This window comes from Malaya genurostris, chromosome 3 (genome assembly GCF_030247185.1).
Source record: "Malaya genurostris strain Urasoe2022 chromosome 3, Malgen_1.1, whole genome shotgun sequence".
Classification (NCBI taxonomy): Eukaryota; Metazoa; Arthropoda; class Insecta; order Diptera; family Culicidae; genus Malaya; species Malaya genurostris.
Genome location: NC_080572.1, coordinates 232,581,265 through 232,605,009, shown reverse-complemented (window position 1 = coordinate 232,605,009; position 23,745 = coordinate 232,581,265). Strand labels below are relative to the sequence as shown.

Sequence of the window (23,745 nt, the reverse complement as noted above, 5' to 3'; positions counted from 1 at the left end):
TCGGTTAATCTCGCACCACTCCGAAAAAATTTCGAGTTGACTCTGGAGGGAAATGGCATCCTATGTTGTCTTAATAATTTTAAATAGCTTAAGGTCGTCGGAAATGATAATCGTGAGACACTCAGTAAAAAAATCACGTCGTCGAAATACAGGAGAAAAATTAGTGGTCCGAGATGACTGCCTTGTGGAATACCAGAAAAAAAACAAAAAAATCACTAAAGCAAAAAATTACTATTGTGTTATAACCAACTTGTGAGCTTTTTTGATGTTTTCTGAAGTAGCTACCGCAATTCGACGACCAGAATGTTCACCATAACCGGTACCTATACGATCCTGTTTAAATTCAGTAAACCAACAGCAAATAGAATTCGAGTCCAGAGAAGTAGAGTCCAGATAACACTTTTGAAGCCATAACTGAGCTTGAACAGTTTTTTCTTCCATCAAGTAGCAATGATAAATTAACACTCGAAATTGTTTTGAATCTTTCGTTTTGAAAATGACAAAAGTAGCATCACTTGAATGGCTGCCACTTTTTTCTGACTTACCGAAATGTCATGATATATCACACATAGTATTTTGAAAGTGCCATCTGTGCGGCATTCACACGACTTATTGAGTGATGTGTTAATTACACGAGTTTTCCGCAAGACTCATACCTTTATTCTTTTCTTTCTATTTTTTACGTGAATGACATTGACAGTTGTTTTGTTACCCATGTAACAGCTGTCAGTTTGCCAATCACCGTTGCACGATACATTCAAATGGTTTATCAGTATGAGCTGACTAAGTACCGAATTTAAAGCTGATCTTCTTTTCAAGGAAACAAGATCCCTCACAACTTAGGCTTCAGATAATGAAATAAATGATCGGGAGATCATTCTGACTTTCAAATATCTCTGGTTTGATTCACATTAGGTAGCTGATAATGAAACGCCAACAAAGAATACATTTTCCTTGAAACAATAACAGAAGTTTGGTGGGGTGCTCATCCGGAAGATCTTATAAAATTGTATTAGACAACGATACATTCTGTGATGGAATAAGGACGGATTTGATTTCATTCCGATGTAAATACTTATATTGTTTATTGGAATTCTTCGCTTTAGGTTGCATGCATTCGAAACATACATATTGTGGAAGTTCGGACGGGAGTTTTTCCATTTAAGGATCGCTTGTGTTGAATCTATTGATTAATCAATGAATCGACAGTTTGGCGTACTTCAATTTCGAACAAAATTAATGACAGTATAACACATGGATCAATAAGTCCCGAGACTAAAGCAGAGATGGCGCTCGTAGTAAACCAGTAACCACGTCTTTCTAGAGTACTAACCTTTGCTTGAAATGGGTCAAAATTTTAAGTCGATCCGACCAGAAACAGCTGAGTTATCGAGGTTGGAGTAAAGTCGTTTTGTAGTTTGTTTAAAAAATGAAGAAAAAAACGAGTTTCGTGTTTTGATAAAACATTGTTTTTTAATGGGTAAAAACACCGTGCAAGCGAAACAATGGATTGAAAAATGTTATCCGGACTCTTGTCCATCAAAAGCAACGATTTGTCGGTGGTTCGCCGAGTTTAAACGTGGTCGTACCGACAGAAATGACGCGGAACGCTCGGAAGCCGTTACACCGGAAAATGTGAGTGAAGTGACAAAAATTATAATGAAAAATCGTAAAGTAAAGCTCCGTGAGATTGCTGAGATGACACAGATATCATATGGAAGTGTATTTACTATCCTTCATGAAAAATTGAGCATGAAAAAGGTTTTTTCCAAGTGGGTGCCGCGATTGCTTTCGATGGAACAAAAACAGCAACGAGTCGATGATTCAGAAAGCAGTTTATCGCTATTTACTCGCAACAAAAAAGATTTCTTGCGTCGTTACGTGACCATGGACGAAACATGGATACATCACTACACTCCAGAGCCGAAGCGGCAGTCATCTAGTTTCTAGTAGTAGTCGACCATGCGTTCCCATAAAGTTCTCTTAAAAGGGAAACGCATGGTGCTTTGTTCTAGTAGTTTATGATGCAACTCAAGTGCAGGGCTTAGAAATCAAAGTAACGAAAAGGAGGAAATGAGTATGAACCTTTGCATAATACATAAACGATCATACTCCGGGTACAACCTAGAAAGCTACAAAGCAAGAACTTACTGTTATGTGATTCATATATGAATGGTAGTAATACATGAACGTCGCGAGTATTACACATATGAAATTCGGTTATGGCAGTCAAGAACTACAGCGGGTGTCAGTTTTTTACGTGTTGCTGATGTATGTAAAGAAAGAATAATGAAAGAAAGAATGAAAATTTCATTACAGTGTTAAAAGTTATCATAAAGGTATGTTATCGAGGGATGTCTATAGTTTTCTGGAAAAATGTATGATAAAGATAAAGTTGGAATTTTGTGTTTGAAAACGTCAATCGAATATCTTCATGATGGTTTTCATGGTTTGTAGACTGATAGCGCTATATATTTTTATATTTATTCTAAAATTTGAAACAACAACAGATATAAAAAATATTGATGCGTTATTTTTCGTTTTTGTTATAACCTTTGCATAATTTCAAGTCAAGCATTTATCGACCATGTCTATTAAAAAACTTGATTCGCTGAATCGATCTCTTTAATTTTTGGGTATATTGTGTAGAAAGCTCCATATTTTCCAGAAAATATCTGAAAATACATAATTAACTCAGTAAGTGATTTTCACTCTCAGAGGAACGCTTCCAGGTTTTTACAGGTTTAATAATTCTGTTCAAATTGCGAACGGGAAGTTCTAATAAGATAATATTATCAATCCTTGGATTGGAACGAGAGCAACAAGTATCGGAATATCGTAGCTCTGGAATAGAAGCTTTTGAAAAGGATGTTCTGCCAAGAAATTTTGGATTTAAAGCTTTATCACGAGATGACCCAATTGAGACACACAGATCACAAAAAAGCTATTCGGGCCGGTAATAAGTCTCATTTTTAAAAGCTTGCAAGTACTATATCGAGTACACTACAAATTCGACTGGATATTTGGGAATCCAGCGCCGTTGCTGTGAATGCGTTATTGGCAATAGAACTGTTGGTTGCTGTTCACATGAGGCCGCCATTATTCACTACCTTTCCTTATGCTCGGTTTTTATCCAGAATTGTGAGACCGGCGAAAATATTGTCAGAAATGCTTAAATCAGAACAGCTACCAAGTGACGATGATAATTCTATAGAATAAACGAAAAGAATCAGAGAGAAAATGTGTGCATTGAAACAGCAATGTATTTTTATAACATTTTTATCCCATTTCCTATTTAAATGAATAATACAGTCAATAATTTCCAGAAATTTTTTCGTGACCTTTCTTACATGGAACTTCTTAATCATTTCATAAAGACAATTGAAGTTTCAATTTAATAATTGACCCTTTTGAGTCTTAGTTCTGACTCCTACTGCGTCCATTAGTTCATCCAATAGCAAAATTTTATTAAAAATGATGTGCTGATAAAAAACTCCAACAACAATCAACAACAAAATGTATAAACATTTCAGCTTATTTTATAATTTATAGCAGTTCATCGTTTGGTTCAAATAATATGATATTTAAAAAATGAGAGGAATATGCTTTATTAAACTCAAATTGTTGTGACTATATTAGTATTATATTAGGATAAGAATTCTATGTAAAAGTGATGCTACGGCGAAGAACAACTTATGTAAATTGCTTAAGAAATAAACGTATTTATGGAAAAACAATTATAAGAAATCGATTCCAACCTTCATCAGTGGCCACTTTTGTTTGACACCAATATAAAAAAGAAAAAATTAAATTCACAGCTGTTTCAACTCGCTATGTATTTAGTGAAATGTACAGAGCTGGCAAAAAGAAAACCGCGTTGTACGAGACCCAACAGTGCAAAACGATTTGACCATTTCATGAAACATTATCGAATCATCGAATTATATACAGTCACCCGCTCTAGTTCTTGACTGCCGTAACCGAACTGAATATGTGTGATACTCGCAACGTTCATATATTACTACCATTCATATATAAACCACATACCAGTAAGTTCTTGCTTTGTAGTTTTCTAGGTTGTACCCGAAGTATGATCGTGTATGTATTATGCAAAGGTTGATACTCATTTCCTTCTTTTCGTTACTTTGATTTCTAAGCCCTGCGCTTGAGTTGCATCATAAACTACTAGAACAAAGCACCATGCGTTTCCCTTTTAAGAGAACTTTATGGGAACGCATGGTCGACTACTACTAGAAACTGCTAAGATGAAGCACCATGCGTTTCCTTATCTCAGAATTTGATGGGAACGCATGGTCGACTGTTATTTATTTTTTAGAAAAAATTAAATATTTTGGTCGTCCACATTTTTAAAAAATATGAAAACATACCATTTTAACACGTTCAACAATTCTTTATTTATCACTAAAAAATCCAGGGTGGTGCAAAAATTGGAAGAGCGAAAAAATATGTTTCAAAATTTTCTAGTATTTTTTAATGAAAGAAATACATCTTCAAAAATTTTGAAAAAAAATGTAAAGCATCCCCATAATGCCTTAAATATACCTGTTTTTTTCAAATTTTTCGGAGGAGTAGTTTCTTCAAAAATCAAATAAAATAAAAATCAATAGAACCACCCTAGCTCCATCAATATGGCAGTTAAAGGGTTGAAACTTTGAGAAAATTGTTTACAGTCTATGACCTTTCGAATGTGGTATAACGATATGAATTCCCTTTGGGGGCAGATTTTACATGCTTATCCTGCTATAGCCTTTGGTAAACCATTTTGACTAATTCCTTTTGTAAAATAACAAACAGGATGATTGAGGCTTAACAATGACATATAAGAACCTTTTTCAATCCACCTAGTGATGTAATGATAGCTTTTTCATATTCATATTTTCAAAAACATCACTAGAAGATTCTGTCTGGGGCAACCTCGCACGCTATTCTAATACCGTTTTCGTTTATTGATCAGAGCAGCCCGAGAGCTGACCCAGAGTCGCCCAAACAACGTTTTATATGTTTGTTTTAGCAACCTGAGGTCGCTCTAGATCGGACTCCAATCGCGTATTTTCGCTCTGAAAATTTTCTCGGGTCGCACTACGCATCCAGCCGAGTTTGTTTATTTTATCTTTTTTTCATGAGTTGTTGTTTAGGGCGCGTACAACGTGTTCGTTTTACTCGGAGTCAGAGTAGCCCGCGTGTAGGTTCAAAAACGAAAACTGGCGAAAGCCGTCCGAAGCGTCCGAAAACGCAGCAGTCAGCTGGCAAAGTCATGGCGTCAGTTTTTTGGGATACGCATGGCGTGATTTCGAATTGGGCTTTGTTCTGCTTCCCCACCCCCCATACTCGCCAGATTTAGCCCCCAGTGACTACTGGCTCTTTGCTGATCTTAAAAAAATGCTCCAGGGAAAAAGATTTGGCTCAAATGAGAAAGGTCATCGCTGAAACTGAACCTTATTTTGAAGCGAAAGATAATTTTTTTTATAAACATGGTATTGAAAAATTGGAAAATCGTTGGAACCATTGTATCACCCTGAAAGGTGATTATGTTGATGAATAAAAAAAAATTTTGCAAAAAAAATGTTAACATTTAGAAGTTTTGTTGGTTTGTGCAAAAAGCACATATTTTGTTTCTATTTCTTTGCGTTTCGCCTTCAGCTCGTCAGTGCTTAAAGCAGTTCAAAATGAACTGCCATCTCGTGCCTAGCAGTTCAACTTAAACCGCTAAGCAGACGCAAAGTTTGCACTACTTATGCAACCCTCAAACAATATTGCACAAGTGCTATATTATTTCTGACGTCGGTTTGAGTTGAGCTTAGCGGTTTAAGTTGAACTGAAACTGTTTGAGGGTTGCATAAGTAGTGCAAACTTTGCGTCTGCTTAGCGGTTTAAGTTGAACTGCTAGGCACGAGATGGTAGTTCAATTTGAACTGCTTTAAGCACTGACGAGCCGAAGGCGAAACGCGAAGAAATAAAAAAAAAATGTTGTTTCCATTGTTAATCTCGGGACTTATTGATCCATGTGTTATTTTAACCAAAGGTCGCAAGAATTTAACTCATCCGATTCAGCATCCTAAATGTCCTTAACTCAGCCTTTTTTTACGGCACAGGAAATATTTTGCAATTAGCATTATAACTGCTTAGCGGTTTATATTGAGGCACTAGGTGGCACGGACGGTTCAACATAAATGCTCTGATGAGTCGAAGGCAATTTATCAAGCTGTCACTCAAGAACCGTGGATCAGTTCCGAGCTTTGTGAATATTGAGCTATACATGTGAAGTATACAAGCTTTCTTTCTTTTGTGTTTTGTGCGATGCGTAGAGATGAATTGATTGCCAAGGGTGTTGGTATGTTTAATTTGAAGTGAAATTTGAATTGAATCCAAACTATCATTCTTTAAGCAGAAAAAGAGATGAAATCAGCACGTGACAACCCACTGGGAATTTCATTTGATCTAGGTTCAAAGCTAAAAACTAGATACAAAAATCTGCAAAATAAAATTACACAAACGAGTTTCTAACATTCGGCAAATACATCACCTCAGCGTTTTCACTTTTCCTGCCGTTTATCATTGGTATCACGTGCGATAGTTTTACCGAGCAAAATGCAATTTGCTTCCCTCTGCCGAGCATCCATCCTTTTCCATCCGTATGTTGTGCGGTTTGCACTCATATCTACGCTGACGTTTATACGCTCAGCACAAAAGTTCATTCGTGCATTTTTGCAGTTCAATCTGCAGCGCCCGAGGTGTCCGTTCGGATTATTTAATCATAGCTCAACGAGAAGAAAACACGGAGGAGCTGCTCTGGTTTATTCCATCTATAGAATAAAAATTCTGACACTTCACTTTTTCCAGTGGAACTAGCGGTGAGGGGCATCATGTGTACACTCCTCAAACAGAATCGCGCAAATCGCTTCAGGCGCATTCATTGAAAGAGAATAACATCAACTCATCCTGACGCAGAGAACTTTTGTGGTTTCAAAAGTGTTCACCACAAGCGAGAAATCAAAAGGTTAAAGTCGATTAAATTTCCGCACCATTTGATGGCTGCAATAACGCGATTTTTGAAGCAGATTGATTCCGGATGTTTTGCCTAATTCGGTACGTATTGACGTCAACTGATGCTGGATACGAACGATCGGGACAAAAAACATATTCGACAATGTTGGTATCCCCGATAATAGTGAGGGTCAATATTCAATGTTTTCAGTGTAAATAGATGTTGCACAGACTTCCCTATTTTTTCCAAACTTCCGAGTGGATTTCGACTGAAAATACGAACTGGTACTCTAACCGCACCGACGAGAAGGGTGTCAATGTTCGATCTCTTTATGAATCCAACCGTTCCAATTCTGTGATTGAATAGATTCATACAGGATGGTTGAGCGTCCCTTTTGTGTTTGGAAAGGATAATTTTTGGTGTTCTCTAGCGTAAATAAACACATTCCTTTTTTTTTCGTCGGGTAGATCTGGAATTTATATTAAAATATGTGTGTATGTGCATAGTCAACTTCGGTCCGACTAGTCGAGGACGAGGATAAAAGAAGGCAATGATTTATTCATGGTTCTATCGATTGTTGACCGCTGAATCTGAACAATGGCTGTTCCTCACAGCTATCTTTTTTGCTCGATAACAGCAGTTACGCTAAAAGTTTTCAACTTGGCGAAAATTTTACGCAACTCGATAACTTTGGTGCTTTTGATCTAAATTCTCCGTTAGCTAGCGCCAACTTTTTATGGGACTTGTAGAACTTTGCCACTCTGCCAAACTAAAAATCAATCTGGAATCGTTTGCCTCGAAACGATGATATATTGAGACTAACAGTGGTTTGAATCGTAGAAACTTATACTTTGATTAGATTACAATTGAAATGCGGGATTCCTGTTTGCAGCAGCTTGAGTCTGTCCACAATTGGCGTACTTTTTCGGGAAGCTCTGTTTTATTTTATCTTTCCGATAATTTTAACCCGCTCATTTTTCTCGAAGGTGCCTGATTTCAACAAGCTAAGACTCGTTTGAAAGTTACTATTGGATTATTGATCAAGTTTTTTGGCAAATCAAATGACTGTCATTTCCAGTTTCGGAAATATAATGGTATAAGTGACATAACCAATAAAACGCGTTGTATTTTTACCGTATTATATGCTTAATGCTGGCTGAGCCGATTTCAACAAGTCTACGCTCGTTTGGAAGCTACTATTGAAATGAAGATCCAGTTCGAAAATCAAATGGTTTTTACTTCTGATTCCGAAGAAATGATGGCATAAGTGACGCAACCGACTAACCGTTCATTTTTCATCGGATGGATTTTCTCGGAAATTCTCGGAGATAAAAGAATCGGTTTCGAAAAAAAACTAGACTCGAAGCTACTATTAGAATATTTGATAGGATCACAATACTAATGGTTCAAGGACTGAATCTTATACATGCTTTAATGACTATTTAATTCGGAAGAGAAAGGCATTATCACACCACTAGAGGGACTAAGAAGGTTTGTGCCTTTCTCTATAAAAAGGTATTAGAAACCGACTTTCGAACGGAGCCTCGAAGACATATAGTGTTATATACCATTCGACTCAGTTCGACAAGATCGGAAAATGTCGGTCGATGGTTAAGGTTTGACAATTTTCGATCTCCAAAAATTACCATCTGAGGAGTACATGAAATTCCCCAAATTGAACATTTTGTGCTGATTGTCTTAGAATTACATGAAATGTCCAGATTTAGTGTCATCTAGGAAAAAAATTTTATAACGCAAATTTTCAAAGCTATGCGATTTTCTTGTTTCGTCTTAGAATGCACGAAACGTCGAGATCTGTCGCGATGTATACTTTCGAAAAAAAATTTTTTCGGTTGACTCTCTGGATTTTGAAAATATTTGGCATAAAAACAAATTTATTTCGAAAATTTCACAAATTTTTCTTGGTTCAAAAGTCGTTTTTTTTTCAAAAAAAAATTTCCGAGATGACACCAGTTGTTTTTAACGATTTATTAAATCATATTTATAGTCGATTGATTTATAACACTCTTCTACCCAGCGCATCACGGGAAAACAGGTATAGAGCGAGAGAACTAGTACTTGTTGTCGGATGAACAGAGAGGATGATTGGATATGGGCTGCCGGTCGTGAGGCGGCTAGGATTTAGATCATTGTTAGATGTACGTTTACCAACTCAATGCTGTTGTAGAGCTGTGTTGTCTACCACAGCATTGCATAAGAATTGCATGTCTACCACAGATTGCATAAGAACGCAGGTTCATGTCCTGCCTCTGAGCGTGTCAAAAAATCATCTTTTCTGTGAGTTTCTCACACATTTGGCTTCTCCAGTATATGTTTACACTCAGTCATTGCAAAACTAAACATAATTGGTGAAGTAGTTTTTAAACGACGATGGACAAGGACTTCTAAAACATGATTTAGAGCAAAACGCGTTTAAAGTTTAAAATCGACAGAAACAGTTTATTTTTTATTAATTTTGAACTGATTTGATGTATAGGGCATGTCCATACACTGAGGTCTCTTTTTACGCGGGGGTTACGTACCGCGTAAAAAAATACCGCGCAAAAAAACGCGTAACTTCGGAAATCCGCGTAAAAAAAACCGTGTAACTTCGGAAATCCGCGTAAAAAAATACCGCGTAACTTCCAAAGTAAAGAAGAAAAAAATATTTTGTTCCAAATATCTTAGAAATGCATGAAACGTCCAGATCTGGTGTAATGTAATGAAAATCGTCTTCGGGACATAGAAATTTTGAGACTTCCAAAATCGAAAATCCGCGTAAAAAGAAACCGGATAAAAAACAACGTAAAAAGAGACCCCAGTGTACTATGCTGCAGTATATATAAGAATCCTGGAAATAATACCTTAAGCGTTTAATGAAATAAGATAATAAAGATTTTTTTCTTCAATAGGGATTACTCTATTTTCTAAAAGTTGTGTTGACAGTGTAAAGTAGGTTAACTCCAGAACAACGCTTCCAAATTAGTGTTCAATTTAAACTGTTTATACAACAGTTCGTGAATTTTCTGGAGCACATAATCGTCCGTAATACCAAATTTCGGTCTACATTCACTCTTTTAGATGTAAAACCATCGACAAGAATGAGAAGAGTGCGTCCAGAAGGAAAAATAGCGGTCTATGAGTCTGTCATCCGTCCTTATTTCTTTAAAAATGAGAAGGAAGACGCGTTACCGTGAATGGAAATCGATACAGAACCATGATCAATGAATTTTTGTTGCCAAATCTTCAACATATGGATGCGGACGATATATGGTTTCAACAGGATGGTACCACTTGTCATACTGCGGACGAAACAATCGACTTATGGAAAGAACTTTTCAACGACAACATTATTTCGTGTAATTTGACTCAATTATGTTCGTGGGGATACTTGAAGTGATTGGTTTATGCGGATAAACCAGCAACAATTGATGATTTGTATACAAATATTCAACGATTCATTGTTAAGACACGCCCTCAAATGCTTGAAAAAGTGGTTGAAAATTGGACCTCAAAAATAATTTTTGTGAAAAATAATCATTTCGGCCATACGCCCGAGAAATTTCAAATCAGCAAGGTCTTAAAAAACCTCAAGTTTTTGTTTAAAATTTCATCTAAGACCAGGTGCAGCAACTATGGGGGACGCAAGGTTCCTTTAAACCTCCAACCTCTCGCCACTAAAATTGAACTGGAGAGGCCATGCCCTTCCATATTTCGGCAATATGAATACATATCCCTATAACTCATATCTTAAATCTCCCATATTTTTATGATCTGTTTCACTACAATTTTTGAATTCTAATGATTCGAATTAGCCCGCTTGTTCCCGAAACGATTTTCACGAACTTAGATTCAAATTCAAGATCTTATGATCCCATACAAAGTTTCTTAATTTCATTTGGATCCAACTTCCGGTTCCGGAACTACAGGGTGATATACACCAAAATTGTGGAAATAATGCATTAGAAATGTGAAAAACTGTCACTCACTTTTCTCAGAGATGGCTGAACCGATTTTCACAAACTTAGAATAAACCATCTATTGATAATCCCATAAAAGATCTGCTGAATTTTACTCAACTCAACCGACTACCGGAACATTTTTTTCCAAATTCGAATCTTCATAGAGAATCGTAAATAAATTTGTAGGTCATATTAGTGTATGGTTGAATGAACCGAATGTCAATATCCTTCCACTTTTGATTGCGGAAGTACCAACAATAGTAATTAAATTTAATAAAATGTAGCTCACTTCACTTTCTCACACATGATTGAATAGATTTTCGCTAACTTTAATTCAAATGTAGTATATCAATGTAGCAGAGTATTTTGCAACAGAAATCTTTACAACTATTTTCTAAACTTTTTTTAAATTGTTGTATTTTGTGGAATTTCTGCTGTAATATACAGGAGGAAATGAAGATGAGAAAGCATCTTTACACCACTGGGTGGATTAAAACTGTTTTTTTTGTATTTTTCTACTTTGAATTTCTGTTTATATACCATCAACATATAGATTCATGTTTCTCCCTTCCTTTTTTTACATGTTTCTACTAGTTGGTTTTCGAAATATTAGTCAATAGAAAGAGACATGATTTTTCTACTAAATGATACTAAATTACAGTGGTAGGGTCTAAACGATGAAAAAAATTATCATTTTTGCTAATTTTTTCCAGAATCGTTCAACAAAATAAATTCCAATGGTTTGCATGTTGAAAAGCACCATTCGAACAACATTTTGTTATGTTTTCGTTGAAAGATATTGAGAAATAAGTCGGTGAGGTGGTATTTTTGAAGACGCTTCTTAAAAATCATGATTTGCGGTGTCCATTGTATCTCAGCGCAGACTAATCAGAAGTGAACAAATGAACGCAGCATAGTTAGAGTAGAAGTTTTTCTAGGCCCCAACGATTCTGTTTGATTTTTTTAAATTTTCTTTTAATTTTTTTTTTAATTTTTGGTGCTTGTTCAAAGTGAAAACAACGATCCGCCATTTTGTAGCTGTGAAACCTCCCCAAAGTAACAAACAATAAAAAGGAAAACGTCGGGGTCTTGTTTTTTTATGTAGGAAGTGTGTGCAAAATTTATAAAAAAAATGGTGCAGTAGTTTTTGAATGATGATGGACACTTTCACAACCTGCGTTCGAGAAAAACGCGTTTTAAATTTTTTGTCTATAAAATCAATGGAAACAATTTATTACTCCAGGGCGCCCGTAGGGTCTTTTCTTAAAATCATATTTTTTCTTTTATAATGAAACATTTCAAAAATGTTTTGTCAAGTTTTGAAGTCAATCGAAGTAGAAATCTTGGGCCTGTGCGCCGAGCTTTTGCTTTTTCGCAGAATGAGATAGCCATAGATGAAGGTCCATAACTTCCAGAGTCTCGTTCCAATAGGCTTGAAAATTTCACAGAATAAAAAATGTTGAAATGTTTTACTATAAGAAAATATAAAAAAGTGTTACACCCTACCTGCCCCTTAACGGTTTATCTTGTGTTGCATCAAATATTGAATAACGTTCATTCGAGGTTAGACTGCTTCAGCATTTTCATCATATCCTATTTTCATACTTAGGTTCATGTCGTCTGCATAAACAAATAAGTACTTTTAGATTACTACCTGCAGTTCAACATAAACTGCTAGGCAGACGTAAATTTACTGCTATTTGCAATACACTAAAAATTAGCACCGAAGTTCTGAGTCCTTCCTGACGTGCCGAACGAAAAAAAGTTTTGACTAATGAGGCATTCACACAGAAGTCTTCGGTACAGTTTGTAAAAAGAAGATCAAGATATAAATTTTGTTTGTCTTTCACTGCTTTTGTTATTCCATTTGAGCCGATTAAAAAAAAATGCCAAAAAGCTCTAGCAGTGCTTCATTTCCTCCTGCAATTGGGAACAGAATGAATTCATTTTGTTCGTCCACGATGAAGCGAGAGTTTCGTTGGTTAAAGTCAAAACTTATCATCGGGTTCAATATTCGACATAATATTTTCTACGTTTTAAAAGAACGTAAGTGGTTTTTGTTGGCTTTTCTTGGTGGAAAGTGTGACTTTCTTCAGATATAATTGCTTTGGTTCAAACATGTTTAAATTTTTAGTGTTTATTTGTTTTAGTTTCGTGAAGTAAAGTCGGTATTTATTGATATGAAGACGCCACCTCCAGATTTTTTCATTGCATAATGTTAGTTTACGATCGTGCCGGAATACGATGCTACCAACAACAACATCATCATCAACAAAAACAGCGGCGACGCGACAATGGACGAATACGCGATTAGTGAACCAATAGCCCCCAGATCTCGTTGGATGGTGAAAAAATTCCCATCCTCAAGGAAAAGTTTATCGAAGAGACCCAACTTCTATCCTCCATATGGTATTATTAAGAAGATAAGTTGACACTCATGAGTCGGCTGCAAAGTCTGTTGAGACAGAAGTTCAAATTCCGCTCCGGAAAATAGTTAGTCCTCTGACTTGGCTTTGCTGTGCTTTTCTGTGTCCACATGTTCATCAGTTTATATACGAGTGAATGAAGCACACATTAACGCACGCAGTCAAACATCATTGGGATCTAAATCAGTCAAATCTATAGAACAAAAATTTGTGTTATTAGAAATGCGATGACAATGGTTTCGGCGCCCTATATTTTGGGTCCAGACCGTTTGGATTCTTCGAAACATCGAATAAGCGAATGAAAATGCTACTCACAGTGCGGGTGGCTAATAAAAATTTCGATACAGACAGCTTGTCAGTATTTGTTGAAGGGTAGGCATTCATTGAAGGCTACACAAAAGCCTTTCTTCAAGCGGAAATAAAACAGATTTTCATTTATTCAGTAAATGCATCGCGATCGTCAAAACAATGCCAACAGTTCATGAACATATTGACCCGAAAAAATATACGAACGTTTGCGTAAATAATTCCAATTCTGGGTGCTATGGCCATTTCGGCTATTCTTGTGAAGTTCCGGTTCTGTTCCAAAACTTGTATTATTTAATGCAATCTGAACTAACAATAAAAATATCATCTTGCCAAATCACTTGCAACATACTTGACGGGCACACTGTAATACCCATACCGTCGTAAATTCTTTATGGAACACGATATCCCAAGGCCGAGCATTTCATTTCAAACCCAACGCACATATCATTTTCCTCATCAAACACGTCATCGCATTTCCTCGGCCGTGGCTGTGCTGCTGGTTGTTTCCTGAGAGAACGAGAAAGAAAACATCGTTACGCAACCTTCTGAAGTGTCTACAACAAAAGGCCGGCATTAACATTAGCAATCTTTCGTGGCCTTGAGGAGATGAAAAAAAATACGAAAAACAATTTTTCATTGCGTTTCCAAAAAACAAAAGAAAAAATAAGAACAACCACGCGCAAGTTGGAAATTACGATAGAATCTTCTCGTTTGGTAAACCCACATCAACCGCCATGACGTTAGCAGCATCAGTGGAAAAGAATTCTATTTATTTATGTTTATTTGTTTCAACACAGCGCAAAGATTGATTCGAACGAAGCACGTTCCAGTTGAACGTGTCTTTCGTGTCCGTGTTGACTGTACCGCGGAAATGTAAGTAAGATAAATAATCCTACTAAAAAACACTGCCAAATTGGTTACATTTTGAACAAATCGAAATATCGAATTGTTTATATAAAATAACCTGACTTAATTCGTCAAAGAACGTGTTTTGTCCAGCAAGCGATCTGTGGATGTAGACAAACCAGGCAACACGGTTAAACAAGTATGCACTAGAGATAGTCGGGTAAGTAATTTCTTAATCCCGAACCCGACCCAACTAGTTCTCGATAAAAAATCAAAATCTTTACTGGTACCCGACCCTAACCCAGAAAAATATGGGTGTTCTGGTTCGAATACCCCAAATCCGACCAAATTTTCCGAAAAATTGAATTTCTTCGACGCTTACTTTATCGCACACATTCCGGCACAAGTTTATTGTCACCGTTTCAATAGCATATATCATCAATACTCGAATTTAATTTTTTTTCAGGTTCATATGACTGTAAAGTTATATAGTAATAGCCTATGCGATAAATTACCTATAATCGAAGACAATAAAGATTTATTTACTAGTAACCGAAGAATCTCCTGCATCTACACATGCAACACAGGCAAGGGCAGTTTGTTAGTAGAATTATCATGTGTTTATGGCTCTGGGTGGCCGGCTACCGAGAGTGCTTTTGAATTTTATCGTGTTACGTTTTAATTCTACTTCATTCAAATTGTGTCGTGTTAGGTTTTAATACTTCTAACTGAAAAGTCCAAAAAATTGATCTAGATTATCTCTGAAAAAAGGTGAAACATTTTTTACCACGTTTTTTTTTCAAATAATTATTGTCTAAAAATGACAAATCATACAAAAATGTATAGTATTAGTTTCGATTTCTTCGCGTTTCGCCTTATAGCAGTACTTATAACAGTTTAAATTGTATCGCCATCTCAAACCGCCGTTAATGTTCAAATTCTGTGGCGACCAGTAGTCGGTCGTCACACGTTTTCCCCCGAGTCATCAGATAGACAATCACAATTTGTGTGAACTTTGCGTCTGCTTAGCGATTCAAATTGAACTCTTAGGCGGAGATGGTGGTTAAATTTGAACTACTTTAAGCACTGATTAGCCGAAGGCGACACGCGAAGAAATCAAAATAAAATATGTACTTTTTGTACAAACCCCTAAATGTACTGTATTAGTGAATGTAATGCCAAGACTTTGCTTTGCATGATATTATATACATGAGATTATACCCGCAGTCAATAGTACTCTGCGCCGGGAATGTTTAACATAATTTTCCAAACATGATCTGAGATCACATTGCACTTTTTAAATAATAAACCTAAGTTTATCGAAATTCGTTTATTATCTTCAAGATATTTGAGCCAATGATAAAAGTGCAGCTAGTCGATTACGTCACTTATGCCATTATATTTCCGGAACCGAAAGTAACAGTCATTTGATGTTCAAATTTAATCAATGGCTCAATATAAGCTTTAAAACAAGCCTAAGATTGTTGAAATCGGTTCAGCCATCTGAATGAGCAGTGAACAAACGCGTTTTGTCGGTTATGTCACTTAAATCATCATATCTCCGGAACGATGAGTCACAGCCATTTGATCTTCGAACTTGAGTAGCTTCCAAACCAGCCCGTGCTTATTCATAAAAATCGTTCAATGATGCACGCACATACACACACACATTTTCCGATCTCGTCGAGCTTAAACAAATAGTATATGGAAAACCGACTTTCGAACGGAGCCTCGGAGCCGTTCGAAAGTCGGTTTTTCCAGCAGTTCTATTACCTTTCTATAGAGAAAAACAAAAACAACATTTTTCCCTAAATGAATATTGTCGAAAAATTATGGATCTTTAAAAATTATTGTACTAGTTATGATTAAAAAATAGTCTAATTATCGAGAAAAAATAAACAAATTTCACGATTTTTGAAGAAACTTTATCCCAAGATAAGAAATTATGTTCCCCATCAATCGTTCATTTATAAGCTAGAAACTTATAAGAAAAACTAAAATTTTTCTCGTCCTGTCTAATACTTTTTGCTAATATCGGGCAACAAGTAGAAAGGTATTCTGTAAAATTTCCTCACAAATTGAGTTTCATTGGATTCTAGGGTGATTGAGACTTTCAATTTTGTTTAGTTTTCGATAGAAAGGCACTGGAAAAAATCAGCTTGAACAAGAAATTTTTCTGTTTGAAAAAACTTCTTTCTTCAAAAGTGCTCATCTAGCAATGTATGAACGGTTAGTAGAAAATATAATTTTCTATATAGGGACTGAATTTCATCAAAATTAAAATTGGTGTTTTTATGTAAATTGACTTTAGATTTCTAAAATCGATTTTCTTTAGTGTAGAACTCAATTTGGATTTTATTTTCTCTATTTGGAATTCGCCCCAGGAGCAATGTTTTTTTTAAAGGGCTGCAAATCGATCTCTCCAGAGATGGAGTTGAGGAAACTTTTCTTTCAAGCTCAATCAATGATGAGGGCGGCAAACCAAATTTTTCTTTCTCTAATTAGATTCTATAACATACATTCCACAATATTTTGTTTACTGAAGTATGTTAGATTGATTTATATATTAATGTTTCCTTCATTACACGAAACCTTTTTTTACACGATTATCACATGTTTTCATTAATTTTTACATATTACTGTGTAACTCCGGAACCGGAATTCGGATTCAAATAAAATTCATTAGCTAGCTATGGGACTATAATACCTCTTATTTGAATCTTTCGCAGGTATCTTCTGGTTGGTATCAAAAACTTACAACTGGAAGTGGTGGCAAAAAACCGGAGAGAAAAGCTCCAGGTCTTATTAAATTAATTATTATTAAATTCTGAGCAGCCCGAAAGCCCCTAAAGATTAATCATGAAATTTGCCAGATTCTCTGATATTGTAGACTGGATTATGTCCACTAGGGTGGGACAAAATATTGATTTCAGCTCCACCAAACTTTTCGTGTTCCTTTTGGGTCCCATAAGCACCAAGAAAAGTTTTATCTCGATTGGAGAAACTATATTTTCACGCCCGAGGTTTAAAGTTTGTATGGAATTTAGTATGAAGAAATTCACTTGTTACAGAAAAAATCGGCTGGAGATCAACCTATGAACTCTAAAACTCAGTTCATGCGTGATTTTGATAGGAAATTTATCGAGGAGGAAAATCTTTGAAGACTTCAAAACAATTTGACATTTTTAGAAAAAAATATTAAAGGAAAACCTACACAAGGTCCACACAATGGCTCATTCGTCAATACATCTAGCACCACTGTAGAAGGTTCCAAAAACCTATTTCTTCAAATGAAAAACTTTTTTGTGTATTTACAGTGAGATTTGGAACATGGCTTATCACTTTAAAAAATCTCCATACTGAACTGAGTAACTTTTGTGAAGTCGATTTCCCCATACTAAATTCCATACAAACTTTAAACCTCGGGCGCGAAAACATAGTTTCTCCGATCGAGCTAAAATTTTGCATAGTTCTTATGGGATCTAAAAGGAACACAAAATATTTGGTGGAGCGAGAAAATAAATCTTTTCATCTTTTTCCCACACAACCTTGTCCCACCCTAATGTTCACCTTTAATATTTCTGATCCTCTTAAAAACCTATTGATGGCTATCATACCTACATTCAAAACATTTTGAAACAGTTGACTGTACAATGGCCCCTTCTTTCAGCGATCGTATCCCTTGATGGATAATACCGTTTTCGTTTTTGAACCTAGACGCGGGCTACTCTGACTCCGAACAAAACGAACACGTGGTACGCGCCCTAAACAACAACTCATGAAAAAAAGAAAAAATAAACAAACTCGGTTGGATGCGTGGTGCGACCCGAGAAAATTTTCAGAGCGATTGGAGTCCGATCTAGAGCGACCTCAGGTTGCTAAAACAAACATAACAAACGTTGTTTGGGCGACTCTGGGTCAGTTTTCGGGCTGCTATGATCAATAAACGAAAACGGTATAAGTTATCCACCGAGGTCACGGGTACAATCACTGTTTTACAGTGCAACTGTTGAGGTATCATCCCAAAAATAGACCCTTTCAAGTTTCTAGTCATTAATCTGAGATGTAACGAATTTGCATTATGCGAAACTTGGCAAACTTTTGAAATATGTTTAAATTTTCTCGATTTTAACATTATTCTACTGTGGAGGAGTATTTTTTACGCTTTTTCTCCGGAAAATCGAGCCAACATTAGTTTTAGGAGACGTTAACTCTCATGGGACGGGGTCGGGTTTTCTTCACGATGATAACAGATCAGCTATGATCGATGATATTTGCGACAAATTCAATATGACAATCTTGAATACGGGAGAAATAACACGGACTTCTGCACCACCAGCAAGACCAAGTTCACTGGATTTATCCCTTTGCGCGACATCGCACAGTTGTCCAAAAGCCCGATTTTACGCACTTTATTGATAACATGTTGAGAACGTGGTTTTCGAGGTGCAGTATCTTCAGCAAAATTGATCCTTATGATAGGCGATATCTTTAGAAAATTTTGTTTGTGTGACTAATCCTCCTAAAAATGATATAAAAATATTTGTTTAGCTCGGGGTCAACGTAATGACTAAGTAACTTCGACAAAATTATGCATAATGTCATTTCAGACAATTTTGCAAAAGTTATTATTACCATAACTTAAGCAGAACTCATGGTATAACGTGTTTTCTGTGAAGAGTCTCCTAAATCCATTTTATATAAAAAAAAAACTTATATATTTTTAACTTCTATAAGTTTTTCATTTCATACAGAGTTATTAATCGTTAAAAACTACACAGCTCTCTCAAATATACTAAGTCTCAATCATTTCAGTTTAACGAAAGAGAGCAATTTTTCATGTTTTTTCCACATTATCCTAATTTGTTTATCATCAAAAGGCGCAGCAAGGTGCAGATGAGACCACCTACATATAAAACTACTTCAAAAGTGCGTTCATACCGTGGTTGATTTATTCATTTGCAAGAGAGATACGTCCTTTTCAACTATCCTTGTTTTTGACATTCGCAATGAGAAGGTTCATTGTATATCAGAATTTTGTGAGAAAAAAAACATGAAAAATGACTCTCTTTAATTAAACTCAAATGATAGGGGCATAGCATGTTCAAGAAAGTTGTGTAGTTTTTAATTATAACTAACGGTGTATAATATATAAAACTCATAAAAATTGAAAATATCAGTTCGTGCTCGCATCTCATCCGACAAAGTCGCAAATCGTTTACGGTCGAGACAACAAAAAACAAAGACAATACAGTGTAGTGAACAATAGAGCGTACGAAATGAGCAAATACGATTTAACAAAGCCTGAAACTTGGCCTACAAGACCAAATTCAATTTGTATTGATTTCAAGCGCTGCAAAGTTAGACCTGCAGCAAATGAAATTGAAATCTTACTTAAAGAACGAATGCATCTAGATGCTAATAATGTAAGTGAAATTCAATTGAACAAGGCGTCTAACTGTGTGTACATTATGTTCAAACGTGAAAGAGATGCAATTGTATTCGCTTCGGTTTACAACGAGGTGCATAGTGTTGATCATGACAATGTTAAATATAAAATCCCTGTGTACATGGTGGACAATATAAAAATTTTCTCACAAAAATTAGTTTCAGGAGATTTTTTTCAGAAAACACATCATATCATGAATTATGCTTGAGTTACGAATAGTACCTTTTACAAAATTATTTGAAATGACTTTCTGCATAACTTTGTGGAAGTTACTTAGCCCCTACGTTGATCTGAGCTAAAATAATATTTTTTTCTCACTTCTAGGGGGATTAATCACGTAAATAAAATTTTCAAAAAATGGCGCCCATCATTCTGAGCAACTTTGTTGAAGATACACGGTATTTAGTTCTAAGGGCATGTGTGATTTTATAGCTAAATACCATACGTCTCCATCTGATGATAATTTAATTGAGACGCATGGTTTTTCGATCGATTTATTTCTTTAAAAGTCTGATATTATACCCGTCCGCTTCTTTTAAATCTGAAAATAATACAGCGTAATGTTCTAATAAATGTTTTAGTTTTGATGTAAGATCTAGAGCGGTACCAAAATTGTAAGTGCGAATAAAAAAATCGAAAGTTTTGAATATTTTTTTACATGAAATACATTAAATATTCCTGGTTCTTTCATTTTTTTTTGCTGAAGAGATTTTGGAGAAATTTTAATTAAATGAAAACCAGAACAACCACCCTAACTTTACAAATATGGCAGTTTTGAGAAAATCATCTTCAATTTAAACCTTTTCGAACAGCTTATATAAATTTAGTTTCTGTTTGGGGGCAGTTTTTATATACATACCCGACTACATCCTTTAAATTTAAAAAAGCTGTGAACTTTATAATTTATGCAATTTTACCTCCTTGTCATAATTTGGTCTCAATATTGATAAAACCTCCTAGAAGTGTGACATAATTTGTGTATGACGCCTTAGTCCTTTCTTCTTACTGGTTCCGGTTTATACGACTTGGGGCTGTGTTTTGTTTCACGACCCATTCATTATAAAATATTCTTTATTTATTTATTTTATTAGTTTAATAATAGACAACAATATTCATAGAGTCTTTATTTTTTTGCGATCAATGAACACAAAATCATTGATCATTGGCTGGTTAAAGGCTAAACCACATGTAGTTACTTCATCCGACAGACAACCTTTGTACCAATTTGAGACAGTGAACTAAAATTATTCTCGAGAGCACTAAAAACTCCCCTTTTGTCTGTGAAATAGCGTGTCATTGACCTAATTCTATCGGATAAATGATAATACGAACCTTCGTTAATGCTAAATAGCCACAATGGTTAATCCTCTCTCCCTCTCGTATTTGAAAATCCGTGTTTCGCCTGAAAAATTTTCACTGATGTACTTTCCACAGCCCGTGTGTGGGTTTTCATTCAAACAACACAAATACCGTATAAGCCTTTACACTTGATTTAGCACGACTAGTTCTTGTATACAATAAAAAAAAACAACTCGAACAAGACAGTGGCTAGATCCAGCCTGGCTGTCGAATGCAATTTTCTGATCACATGAGCAAAATTACTATATATTTCAGGAGAGTATTTCCCTTCGCACTAACACAAACAAACGGTGACACAACCAGCGGTTGTTGTTGATTCCGGTGAGCAAAATTGACTCTTCTTCATGCCGCTTTCGGATGCTGCCATATCTGCGGAGAGCCTTTCAAAAACGGATGCTATTTCATCTGCACCGTTGGTATCCGCATTCACGAACAGAAAAAAAACTTTTATCGATGAAAAGGATTAGCAAGCCGTAACGAGAAACCGCTTTCTGGGCAGTTTGGCGAAGCCGGATTGCGATCAAATCGATATTTCTTCTGACTAATCGTGTTTTAATTGAAATCTCTTTTTTTGTTTTGTTGATTTCCATAAAAATTACTATTTCGCAATATGTTGGTTATTACTGGATGATTACGAGACAAACCTCTCGAAATCCTAATTACATAACATCAAAGAACGCCGTTAATCTACCAGACGCTGACGTCCCGGTAACTTTCGGCGTTTCATACAAACAATTCCTTCATTCTCACATTCATCTTGATTGATGTCGCTCGCGCACAAACAAAAACCACCCTGGGGACAACACCCCCATGGTTATGCCGCCGTACTTCTGGAGGGGCGGAGATTTACAAATCCGATAGCCCTCGGATCGTTCTGCGGCAATGTTTTACCACTTCGTGCGTTCACTTTCTCTCAGGCTCACTCCACCCAGCACATTATCTGATAGACAGGCTATTAAATTGTAACATTCACACGCGTCTCTGCAGATTAGCAATAGGGAGATTCCCGTTCCAAGTGCAAGCAAAACGAATTGCTAGACCGTAGTAGCATCTTCGGAAGACATCTAGTAACGACAATCGCTCACAGAATACTACGGAAACCGTACCAGTAGCAGTCAGCAGAATCCTTGGCACCGACCACACCAGATAACATTCAATTCATCTCGACGACGACGCCAAATCTCATATTACACTTTTATCCTTCCAGAATGTTAGATGGGCTCTCTCGCTCTCGATCCTGTGTGTGTACACACGCGATGCGCTCGGAGAGGCTCTTCTGAGGCACCGGAATGTATTTTCCTTCTCACGAGCGGTGTTTCCATCATTGTCGTAAAGTTCAAGACCATGTGGTCGGACGACTCCCCTCCAGCAACAACAAAACAACGTGCCAAACTGTCGATTGAATGAAAACTGTGCGAAAAGCTCCGAGCTAAACTTCACTCCCCAAAACACCCCACCATTGACTGCGAGACCTTTCGTGATTCGGAAAAGTGGAAAAATTGAGAAACATTCGGAGAGAAACTGCAGACTGCGAAAGGCTCTAGAACAAGCACACTTGAAGCGTTGACTTCCTACCGCCCGCCAGGGTGATCCTGTGATGAGGATGGCTCATCGAGAACACGTATCGGAAAGTAGTTCTAAAGGCAACGCGAAGGTCAGTTGGTGATTGCGTTGTTGGCAAAAGCAATCCAGTGTCACGTCACCATGGGTATCGACGAGGGTCCGGTTTTCTCTGATGATAAAAATGATGATTTTATCTGACGAGATGTGTTTCAAAACACAGCCAGGAGTGGTACACTCTTTACAGGACTGAAGGTCTTTTCGAAAAAAACAGACATAAAAGCATACACTTTATGTTGCTTTGACACTGCCAAATAGAAAAATGTTGCGTTGGAAAAGTTTTCTTTATTTAATTCTCTTTCTCGTTCGAAACGCGCAAATTTCCTATCCTTTTTTTTTCATTCCATTAGCAAACTGATCCTATCCTATGATATATTTAAATTTCTTTAGAAGTCAACATTCTAGCGCCTATATATATGAAGGATCTAACATTTTCGGTTAACTCTGTCTATAGTACTGAACTCATTTACAAAAAATATAGTGTCAGGAACAATGTGACGAATACAAAATGAGTAGTTTCTGTAAGCAAACGATGTCCTCGCCGGCGTTAGGGGCTGGGGTCCACCAGGAGATTGATAGTGCTTATTATCTTTGTCCGGACAGTACCAGCCTAGATGCCGTGCGAAATCCGGTAGCAAAAAGGAGACAAGAATACAATTGCAGGAGTTTCTTCTTCCTTTCAGTTATCAGATATTTTCAACGTTTCTCTTCTGATTACCCTTTTCTACTAAATTATCATTTCATTCAACTTATCAATTTGCGGATAGC

General features: G+C 36.3%; 1 protein-coding gene across 4 annotated transcripts in view; it reads right to left on the bottom strand.

The window, feature by feature from the left end:
* LOC131439010 (uncharacterized) overlaps positions 1–22,447 on the bottom strand; it is an 803,522-nt gene extending 781,075 nt beyond the window's left edge. For all 4 annotated transcript variants that reach the window (XM_058609483.1, XM_058609481.1, XM_058609484.1 and 1 more), the window contains exon 1: positions 21,331–22,447. The gene's annotated coding sequence lies outside the window, so the exon portion shown is untranslated. The remainder of the gene's footprint in view (positions 1–21,330) is intronic.
* Positions 22,448–23,745: the final 1,298 nt, after the last annotated feature.